This window comes from Gossypium hirsutum, chromosome A03 (assembly GCF_007990345.1).
Source record: "Gossypium hirsutum isolate 1008001.06 chromosome A03, Gossypium_hirsutum_v2.1, whole genome shotgun sequence".
Lineage (NCBI taxonomy): Eukaryota > Viridiplantae > Streptophyta > Magnoliopsida > Malvales > Malvaceae > Gossypium > Gossypium hirsutum.
In genome coordinates this window covers 37810728-37822780 of record NC_053426.1, presented here as the reverse complement: position 1 = coordinate 37822780, position 12053 = coordinate 37810728, and positions in this window count along the sequence as shown.

Sequence of the window (12053 nt, the reverse complement as noted above, 5' to 3'; positions counted from 1 at the left end):
ATTTCATATCATTTATCATTCATGTAAAAAACCAATCAAATTTATACATATTGTCCCTAATCCGAGCCCTCGAGGCCCCAAATGTACCTTTGAAACGAATCAGACTATATTGAAAGTTCAGATAATTTTTTGTCAATTTATAAAATTTTCAAAACTGTAGGGGTCACACGGTCGTGTGGCGAGGCCGTGTGACTCACACAACCAAGAGGCACGCCCGTGTCTTAGGTTGTGTCGGCATTTGAAATAAGGACAGACGGTCGTGTCCCAGCCCGTGTTCCTACCTGTGTAACTCTATGACTTGTGCCACACAGCCAAGCCACACGCCCGTGTGCTAGGTCGTGTGAGCATACTGACTTGCACTTTTAAAAGATACAGGGCACACACAGTCGTGTGTCACACACAGTAAAGACACATGCTCCTGTCTCTACTCGTGTGGACGAAAATAGGCCATTTTTCAAGCCATGTTTCTCACCCAAATTGATACCAACCTAAACATAACAATTTGCATATAACCAAGTCAAAAATAGGCATCCAAAACCAACAAAAATCAAGCTTAAAACATGTAATATTATCACATACAACCAATATGCTCTTAGGCACCTTAAACGACAACTTATAACATATAAATCTAAACATTTAATTTATCCAATTATTTGACTAACTTATAAGCATATTTGTACCAAAACTTACTATATAGATTATAAATCAAAACATAGCATTTAGATCTATTTATGCACTTGATCTTCAGCATCAAATGGTCATGTCACTTATAACCTGTGCACCAAAAACACCAATACAAACCATTCAAAATCGAACATCATTTCACATATGTGCTTTCCACAACAAGCACTAAATCACTCCAAATTATAATACATATTAACCATACCAAAACACACATCAAACATGATAAGGCCATTTACATATATACATAACAAAATATACCAAAACACAAGCCAATTCAAATGGCTAAAAACATAACAAAACATGTAGGCTATCATTAGCCAAAATAACCTATACATGCCATTATAACCAAAATTAGATAACCAAAAGTACCAAAATAGCCGATAGATAGTGTGATATAACTCCATCAAGATTCCAACCTGAACGAGCTTCTGAATCACTATAAAACATGAAAAATAACATAGAGTAAGCATTTAAGCTTAGTAAGTTTGTATAACACAGAGTTTAACTTACCATTTAGCCACAATTTAGGTAAGTAACTCAAAGCATAACACAACTCAATTCGGCCAAAGCCTAACACATATTCATCAACCAAGTTAGCCATGTATTCATATAAAAACCGAGAATCATGTATGAGTTCAACAATTATTTAAATTCCGTGTACATGTAACATCCATACCATGTATCCATATATCATATATAAACCATTTCCATGTAATTCATGGAAATACCTGTACTAGTTCGCATCGAACAGAATTGTGCCTGTTGAACCACTTAGAATATCGTTAGATATGCGAGTAGTACACATGAGGTGTACTGAACTGTAATCTGTCAATTCCTATACATGTATGCTCATACGAGTTATAAACGGTAAACTCCTCCGAGCTGAATAACGGTAAGCCCCTCCGAGTTGAATAACAGTAAGCTCATATAATCTGAGTATCAGTAATGTAACACCCCAAACCCGGCCTAGATGTTATGGTCGAATCCGTAATGTCACATTGAAGTGAATTTTAAAAAACATAGTTCTATACCAAAAACCTTGTCGTGATCTTTACCATAAATTTGGAATAACTTGCTCATTGTTAAACTCTAGTTGGTTTAGCACTGTGTTAATTATAGTAGACTGTTATTGCACTTTAAAAAACTATGATTGTTGCAGAAGCTTTTTGAAATGTGTTGCAATAACGTGGTGTTTTGAAATGCATTTATCTCTTTGAAAAACCGCGGCCTACTTCTAGCAGATATGATTCAAAGTAAATAAATCCCAAAATAAAAACTTTAAAAGGCCTTGTTACAAAACAAAAACCCAAATTAAATTACTTATAAATTAAAAGATTAAAGGAAGCAAAAATAGTTGTGTGGTCACCATCGAGTCTCTCGCAACACTGATCCGTCTACGGATTACCTACATAGAAAAGCAGAAGGGTGAGTTTAAGTAAACTTAGTGTGTAATCCCTTAACAATAGTCAGTCAAACAGTAGGCAAATACAATTCAGGCTTAAGCCCATTTCAGTGACAGTCCAGTATCAGTCAAGGCCATAGCCCATTATAGTATCGTATCAGTGTGGGCCTTAGCCCATTACAATAACAGTAACAGTAATGCAATTAGAAATCCTACCCATCCATCCTCTATGCTCCACTCAGTCTAGCCCTAGACTCCATGTAGGGATAAAATCGACCCACCCATCCCTACACTCTAAAATATTGCACCGATTGCGACACTAAACAGAGGTTGCAGCAGAGCTGCCAGTACAGTACACTTCCTCCAAAAATAATATCCCAAACTTATGCAATATGTCATGTCATAATATCATACATGAATGCAAATCATGTCATGCTCGATTACAGTCATACATATCAAAGGGGTATATCAGTCATTTACCTCATAGGGGTATAACGGTCATTTCATCAAATTGGGGTCTAGGTAAACTTACCAACCCAACAGTAGGTCCACAGTCATCTCAGGCGACCCGTACAACCTTAACAGTCAAACAATAAAAATGTGCCCAAAGCCCATAATACGGCCCAGTGGGCCCACATGCTCATGTGGGCCCACATGCTCGTGTGGCCCACAAAGCCCACAAATGGAATTGGTCGTGTAAGCTACATAACCTGGCCCAATAATCTCCACTCGTCTGAGTGGTTTACCCATATGTGGCCCACACGGCCTATTTCGGCCCAACGTGGCCCAGAACGACCTAAGCCCATGAAATCGGTCATGGAGACCTTTACGATCAAATGCCTACATTTCACGCGTTCGGGTTACCACATGAGCAAGCGCACGTTCGTGTAGTGCCAATAATCATACTTTTCCGGCTTTTGCCGATCTACGTTTATAGTAGTGTGGTTACACACCTGGTTGCGAAAACGTACGAAGTAGCCCACGTGCACTTCAACCTATTACAACAAAAGCTTCGGTTAAATACCTAAAAAAGTTGAAAGAAACCCTAATCAAAACTTGTTCGAGGGATTACTTACTATCGCCTTGATCGATCACACTCAAACCGTTGTAAGAAGTTGCTCACAATCCTTAAAGATCACCTGCACCCCAATCGCAACTTGTTAACTATTACCCTACACGCAAGCCATTGAACCAAGTCTATAGTAACTTACCGAATGAGCTAAGCTAGAAAAGGAGAAAAGCAATTCGGCCCACACCCAACAAAAGTCGAAAACCAAGATTCGACAGAAGTAAGGCTGACACAACCACTTTTCTAGCAAAAATCGGTAACATGGAAGGGTGTTAGGTAAAATAGATTATCACAACAGAAAGAGGGAAGAAAACAATAACTGAGCATTCGAACCTAAGATGAGATATTCGGCTAACCAACTCAAAAGTGCAAAGAGAAGAGAATCGAAAGAACGATATGAGAGGAAGTGTATTCAATTTTTACAATACAAGAAGAGACGCTCGATAAAAGCTGAAGGAAATGAGAGAGAAGAGAAAAGGATATTCGGCCTCTGCTCCAAAGAAGATGATGACAGTACAAAATTGGTTGAGAGGGAAAAAATGGTATTCAGTTAAGAGGACAAGGATGAACACGTTAGGTAGAATAGTAGATGAAAAGAGATTCGTTTAACAGTAGAGAAACGGTCGAAAGGGGAAGTAAAACTGAAAAGAATGCAAAAGGAGAAAAATACTCGAATGGTCACACTCAGAATTTGGCTTCCAAACAAAACCTCAAACCAAAGAAAGAAAAAGAGAAAAAAGGAGAGCAAAATCCATAATTTCGGCACTAAGAGTCTATGACCTAATTTGCCTAATGGGAATCCACAACAAGTTGAATGGTTGAGGAGAATCCCACTTCAGCACCACCACTCCCCTACTCCTCGATCCACTCCTCGAATATCTCTCCAAATCTCTCCTCTAGTCCCTAACCGACCAATTCAAACCCCTTTCAAACTCCTCCTAAAATTCGGCCACACACTCCCCTCCCCTTCAAGCACTCCAACCACCCACTAGCTTCAGATTTCTACTGATACTCAACTTCTTACACGGCATAGCAGTAAAAAGACACCCTTTGCGCGCAGTAGGACTCGAACTCAAATCCCTTAGCATTAGTCACACGCCATTATCCCCTGGACCAGCAAGCTTGTTATGACTTGATATCCCCACACTTATTTAAAAACCCACTATCCAGAACCCAGGGTTTTATTCAAATTTAACAACAATTTTGCTAAAGCCCAAGTTTGAACCCAGGACTTCCCATACTTCTCAGGCACTTAACCACTAAAGCAAGCTAGCATGAACACACATAATATACAGATTTAAATGCTTAGATTTTGGGGTGTTACAGGTAAGCTCATAAGAGTTGGAATCGGTAACCCTAATGACATGTCATTTGTATCCTACGAATTTCTAAGGTTCAAACGGGGCTCAGCAGTCATTGTACGTTGTTAGATATGCAGCCGGTAATTATACATAGTAATTATACAATCCGCATATATATATTTCAATTAAAGTATATAAATACAAAATTTAATTACACAAACTTACCTTGACGAGGGTACATAGATACAGATGCGATTATTCCGAGATTTTTTCTTTGCCCCGATCTAACTCTATATGAGGTCTAACCGGATCTATACGAATGAATTTAACTCAATTCAATAAAAATCACATTAAATTTAGCCCAACACATATTTTTGAAAAAAATTACCATTTTACCCCTATACTTTTAATTCTTTGGAATTTAGTCCCTAGGTTCAGAAAATGAAATTCATTCACTTTTATTCCTACCCAAGCCTAGCTAAAATTTAAACATGCTTATAGCAGCCCATATATTTCACAATTTCTCACTTTTACCACACAATTTATAATATTTCTCAATTTAATCCCTAATTGATAATTTCATCAAAAATTCCTTTACAAAGTTGTTTATCTAACAACAACAATTCTTTTTCTACCATTAAAATTCAAAACCCTAACATGTAAATACAAAATTTAATTGCACAAACTTACCTTGACGAGGGTACGTAGATACGGATGCGATTATTCCGAGATTTTTTTTGCCCCGATCTAACTCTGTATAAGGTCTAACAGGATCTATACGAATGAATTTAACTCAATTCAATAAAAATCACATTCAATTTAGCCTAACACATATTTTTGGAAAAATTACCATTTTACCCCTATACTTTTAATTCTTTGCAATCTAGTCCCTAGGTTCAGAAAATGAAATTCATTTACTTTTATCCCTACCCAAGCCTAGCCAAAATTTAAACATGCTTATAGCAGCCCATATATTTCACAATTTCACACTTTTACCACACAATTTATAATATTTCTCAATTTAATCCCTAATTGATAATTTCATCAAAAATTCCTTTACAAAGTTGTTTATCTAACAACAACCATTCTTTTTCTACCATTAAACTTCAAAACCCTAACATATTCATCAATGGAAAAACTCAAATACTTGAATAGTTTCACAAATTAGTCCCCAGGCTAGCTAGATTAAGCTACAACGATCCCGAAAACATAGAAATCATTAAAAACGGAACAAAATTAGACTTACATGCCAAGGATATACTTAGTCGAACCTTCAAGCCTCTCCAGTGGTGCTTTCTATCCCTAATTTCGATGGAGAGATGAGCTAATGAAGATGATACCTTATTTTTGCCATATTTTACTTATTTACAAAATTAACCTTAACTAACCTTAAAAATTACACAATTGCCAAGCCATGCACATCCACTATCCATTTAATGGGAAATTACCATATAAGGACTTCCACTTTAAAGTTATATAGCTATTTAATACCTGTAGCTATTAGAACTCAACTTTTGCACTTTACGCAATTTAGTCCTTTTTATCAAATTGAACATGTAAACGGTAAAATTTCTTAACGAAATTTTTATATGGTAATACTATCATGCTGTAGATTATAAAATAATATTAAAAAAAATTTCAACCTTGGATTTCTGGTCCCAAAATCACTGTTTTGATTTCACTGAAAACGGGCTGTTACAATTATCCTCTTGAAGAGATTTTTGTCCTCAAAAATCTTACGAGAAAAGAGGTTCGGATATTGCTTTCTCATAGCTTAATCGGGTTCTCAGGTGGCTTCCTCTAATCTATGTCATTTTCAGAGAAATTTTACTAAAGCTATGTTTTTATTTCTCAGTTCTTTTACTTCTTATGCTAGAATTCTGATCGGTTCTTCACTGTATGTCATATCAGGCTGAATCTAAACGTCCATTGGAGAGATAACATGTGAAGGGTCAAGTTGATACCATCGTAACATAGACATGTGAAAGACATTATGAATCCTCTCAAGCTCTGACAGTAAATCTAATCGGTACGCAATAGGTCCGATTCTTTCGATAATTTCATACGGTCCGATAAATCGCTGACTCAACATTCCTTTGTGACCAAACAGAAAAATTTTCTTCCATGGCGATAATTTCAAAAATACTCTGTCGCTAACTTGGAATTCTATATCTTTACGTTTAAGATCTGCATATGATTTTTGATGATCTGAAGCTGCTTTCAAACTATCTCGAACCACTTTCACTTTTTCCTCAGTCTTGCAAATCAAATCAACCTTGTGTATCTTTTTCTTAGTGAGTTCAGTCTAGTGTAATGGAGTTCGACATTTATGATCATATAGAGCTTCATACGATGCCATCTTTATGCTTTTCTAAAAACTATTATTATACGCAAATTCGATCAACAATAAATATTTTTCCCAGGTGCCTTCGAATTTTAAAATACAGTAACGAAGCATATCTTCGAGAATATGAATCACACTCTCGGATTGACCATCAATTTGAAGGTGAAATGTAGTGTTAAAATACAATCGCGTACCTAGAGCTTCCTGTAACTTTCTCTAGAATCACGATGTGAATTGCGGATCTTTATCCGAGGCAATGGAGACTGGCACTTCGTGTAATTTGACAATCTCAAAAACATATAACTTAGCTAATTTGTCAAGTGAGAAATTTGTATGTTCTAGAATAAAATGTGCAGACTTCATCAAACGATCAACAGTAACCCAGATAATATCTTTCTTTTTGAAGATAGGGGTAATCCCGATACAAAATCCATAGAAACCCTATCCTATTTCCACTCCGGTATCATCATTGGCTGTAACAGCCCTGAAGGTACTTGATGTTCAGGTTTAACCGTTTGACATATCAAACATCTGGATACAAAGTCAGAGATCTCGCATTTCATTCCCGGACACTAGTACATCTGTCTCAAATCATTGTACATTTTATGACTCTCCGGATGAACAGACAAGCTACCATTATGAGCTTTATGCAAAACTTTTTGTATAAGCTCTGGATTCTTCAGTACATAAACTCTACTTCTAAATAACAAAAAATCATCGGGTCCTATCTGAAATTCTGAATCAGAAGTCGACTCACACTGTATTCATTTGGCTTGCAATTCATTATCACATTTTTGAGCTTCTCAAATCTGCTGTAGAAGCATCGGTTTAACTTTTAACTCAGCTAAGATCGAGCCATCATCAAAAAATGTCAATCGTGTATTCATCACTCGCAAAGCAAACAAAGACTTTCTACTTAGAGCATCCACAACTACGTTTGGTTTTCCCAGATGATAATCAATAACTAAATCATAATCTTTCAACAGTTTGAGTCATCTACACTATCTTAGATTTAGATCTTTTGTGACAACAGATACTTTAAACTCTTGTGATTGGTAAATATGTGACATTTTTCATCGACCAAATGGTGTCGCCAAACTTTCAATGCAAACAAAATAGCAGCCAACTTTAAGTCGTGTGTTAGATAGTTTTCTTCGTGTAGCTTTAATTGTCTAGAAGCATAAGCTATCACTTTGCCTTCTTGCATTAAAACACAACGAAAACCATTCAATAACGCATTACTAAAAATAAAAAGTTCTTTATCTGACTTAGGCTTAACTAGAACTGGTGCTTCGATTAACAATGATTTAAACTAGTTAAAACTTTGTTGACATTTATTAGACCATTCAAACTTCACATATTTCTATAATAACTGCGTCATTAGTGTAGCTATCATCGAGAACCTTTTTACAAACCTCTGGTAATAACTAGCTAATCCCAAAAAACTTCTGACTTCAGATATGTTTCTTGGTGGTTTCTAGTCAACAACTGCTGAAATCTTACTCGGATCAACTCTGATGCCTTCAGCCGATACTATGTGTCTCAAAAACCCAACTTCTCAGAGCCAGAGCTAAATTTAGCAAATAGTTGTTTATCTTGCAAAGTTTGCAACACAATTCTCAAATGTTCGGCATGCTCAGATTCGTCTTGGGAATATATTAGAATATCATCAATAAATACTACAACAAATCTGTCTAAGTACGGTCTAAAGATTCTATTCATCAAATCCATAAATACTGCAGGTGCGTTAGTTAAACCAAATGGCATCAGCAGAAATTCATAGTGTCTGTACTTGGTTCTGAATGCAAACTTCAGCACATTCAAATCTTTCACTTGTAGCTGATAATAGCCAGAAGGAAGGTAAATCTTCGAGAACACTGTGACACCTTTCAACTGATCAAAAAAATCGTTAATGCGAGGCAGTGAATATTTATTTTTTATTGCAACTTTGTTGAGCTGATTTCTGATGATCTGACGGTGCTTTCAAACTATCACGGATCACTTTCACTTTTTCTTCAGTCTCTGTAATCAGGTCAACTCCGTGAATCTTATTCTCGCTTAGCTTAGTCCAGTACAACGATGTTCAACATGTACGACCGTATAGAGCTTCATACGGTGCCATTTAATACTCGATTGGAAATTATTGTTATACTCAAATTCAATCAACGGCAAATACTTTTCCCACGTACCTTCAAACTTAAGAATGCAACACGTAACATATCCTCGAGTATCTGAATAACTCATTCAGATTGACCATCCGTCTGCTGATGAAATGCGGTACTAAAATGTAGTTTTATACCCAGTGCATCTTGGAGTTTCTTCTAAAATCTCGAGGTGAACCTCGGATCTCTATCCAAAACAATAGAAATAGGTACTCCGTGTAATCTCACAACCTCAGAGATATACAGCTCAGCTAACTTTTCAAGCAAATAATTCGTTAGTACCGGATGAAATGAGTCGATTTTGTCAACTTGTCAACAACAACCCATATTGCATCTTTCTTATTCAGATAGGTAAACCCAAAACAAAATCCATAGTTACTCTATCCCATTTCCACTCAGGAATCATAATTGGCTGCAATAAACCAGACGACACTTGATGTTCAGCTTTTACTTGATGACAAATCAAACATTTAGAAACAAACTCTAAAATGTCATGTTTCATACCATGCCACCAATAAAGCTGTTTCAAATTGTTATACATTTTCATGCTTCCCGGATGGACAGATAAACAACTACTATGTGTTTCATTCAAAATCATCTGAATCAACTCTGAATTTATCAGAACACATATTCGACCTCTGAATCTTAAACAGTCATTTGAATCAATTTGAAATTTTGAATCAGGGTTCAAATCACATTGAATTCGTTTTGCTAACATTTCATTATCAACTTTCTGAGCTTCACAAATCTACTGTAAAAACAACGGTCTCACTTTCAACTCAGCTACAATCGAGCCGTCATCAGATAAAGCCCGCTGAGTATTCATTACACGTAGAGCAAATAAAGATTTTCAGCTTAATGCATCAGCAACAACATTTGCTTTTCCCGGATGGTAGCCAATCACTAACTCGTAATCTTTTAGCAATTATTGGCATCTCCTGTAACACCCCTTACCCGAGACCGTCGCTGGAGTCGAGCATGAGGCGTTACCAGACTTAGCTTACTAATTCGGGGCATAAAAATTTTATTTTAAAATTAATATAGTTTCATTCATTCATTATGTCCCTAAAAAGGGTTCTCGAGACCCTAAAACATGAAATTGAAATGGTTCGAGAACAAACTGGAATCAATAAAAATTTTCTGATCACTTAAACAAATCAAAACAATTTATTTCATCTTTCATAAATAAATTATCCATCTGTGTCATAGTCACTAAATAAATCATACCTCGAGTTACGAAACTCTAAATTCAAATCCGTAAATTTTATATAAAACTAGACTCGTATATCTTCTTATTAATTTGTTTTCAGAATTTTTGGTCGAGCCAATTAGTACAGTTTATTAGTTAAAGTTTCCCCTATTTTAGTGTTTGGCTGCTCTGACCTCTGTTCACTACAAATTAATCTTCTCCTTATACAGAATTCAAATAACCATGCTATTTATTTCTCTTAAAAGTAGACTCAATAAGGAATCTATACATATAAATTATAACTCATAATTATTTTTTTAAAATTTTTAGTGAATTTATGAATTCAAAATAGGGGATTCAAAAATCACTCTGACCTTGCCTCACCAAAATTTAAATATCTCATAAAATACAACTCCTTTATTTACTTTGTTTCTTTCATATGAAAATAGACTCAATAAGCTTTAATTTTATATCTCATTCACTATTAAATCCATTTATACTATTTTTAATGATTTTTCAAATTCACGTCATTACTGCTGTCCGATACTATTTTAAAGCTAATTTCACCTTTTGCATAATTTCCATAGAATAACTAGCATTGGCATACATAACACCAAACATGTCCTTGATTAGCCATTACAATAGCTAATCATTATCAAGCATTTGCATACCATTCATTAGCCATATCATAAGATCATACACACAAAATGGCTACGATGTTATACATGCCATACTCAAAATGAAACGTCTAGCCATACCAAAAATAATCCTTGTGATAGTGTTCCCAGACCTCTGACGTACTTTATGACCCCTAAGTTAGCTTGAAAAAACTATAAAAAGAAGAAAAATAAAGGGGGTAGGCATTAAGCTTAGTAAGTTTGCATGCAAGTAAATAACAACATTCATAAGAATTATCTTACTACTTGGCATGATACTACTTAATGTAACTTCATTAATTGTCATAGACATATTTTAAACTTCTTCACTTACTCACTTACTTAAATACTTACTTAATTAATCAAATTTATAAATACATTTTACTTACCTTTTTCCTTATCAAGCATACATGAACATTATGTACTTACTTTTGCTCTTCTAGCATGAACTTGTCTTACCCTTTTTAGTATAACTCATCTTACCTTACCTTACCTTAATATTCTCTTTAAATTTTTCCATTGAACTACTTGGAATACTAAGGATACACGGGTACCTTACCATTTCCATGACTTGTCATGGTCTTACGTTGTATCCTTTTGAAACTTACCATTGCCATGTCTCGACATGGTCTTACATGGTATCCTTGCCTTATTAACTCACCAATGCCATGCCTTGGCATGGTCTTACATGGGACCTTTGCCTTATAGATCAATGCCATGTCTTGACATGGTCTTGCATGATATCCTTACCTTAGAAACCTTACCAATTGCCATGGCTTGGCATGGTCTTACATGGTATCCTTAAACCGTAATGTCATGACATTTGTATCCTACACATTCCTAAGGTTCAATCGGGACTTTCTGAAATTACTTCTCTATCAATTCATGCTTGAGTCTTCTTTGAATAATTCCATAAAATAAATTTACACATGCTGGAAATTAACAACATTAACATAAAATAATAGAATATTGCATTTATTTACCGCAAACTTACCTCGAAACAAAATACGATCAACTATATCAATTTTGTCCACTATCTTTTTCTTTCCCCGGTCTAACTCCAGATTTCATTCTTCTTGATCTATAATAGCAAATTTAGCTTATTTAATACTCACATTTATTAAAACAGTCCTTGACTCAAACTTTGGAAAAATTATATTTTTGCCCCTAAACTTTTACATATTTACACTTTTTCCCCAAGGCTCGGAAATTAAAATTCATCCTATTTTCTTATGTTTTATGACAT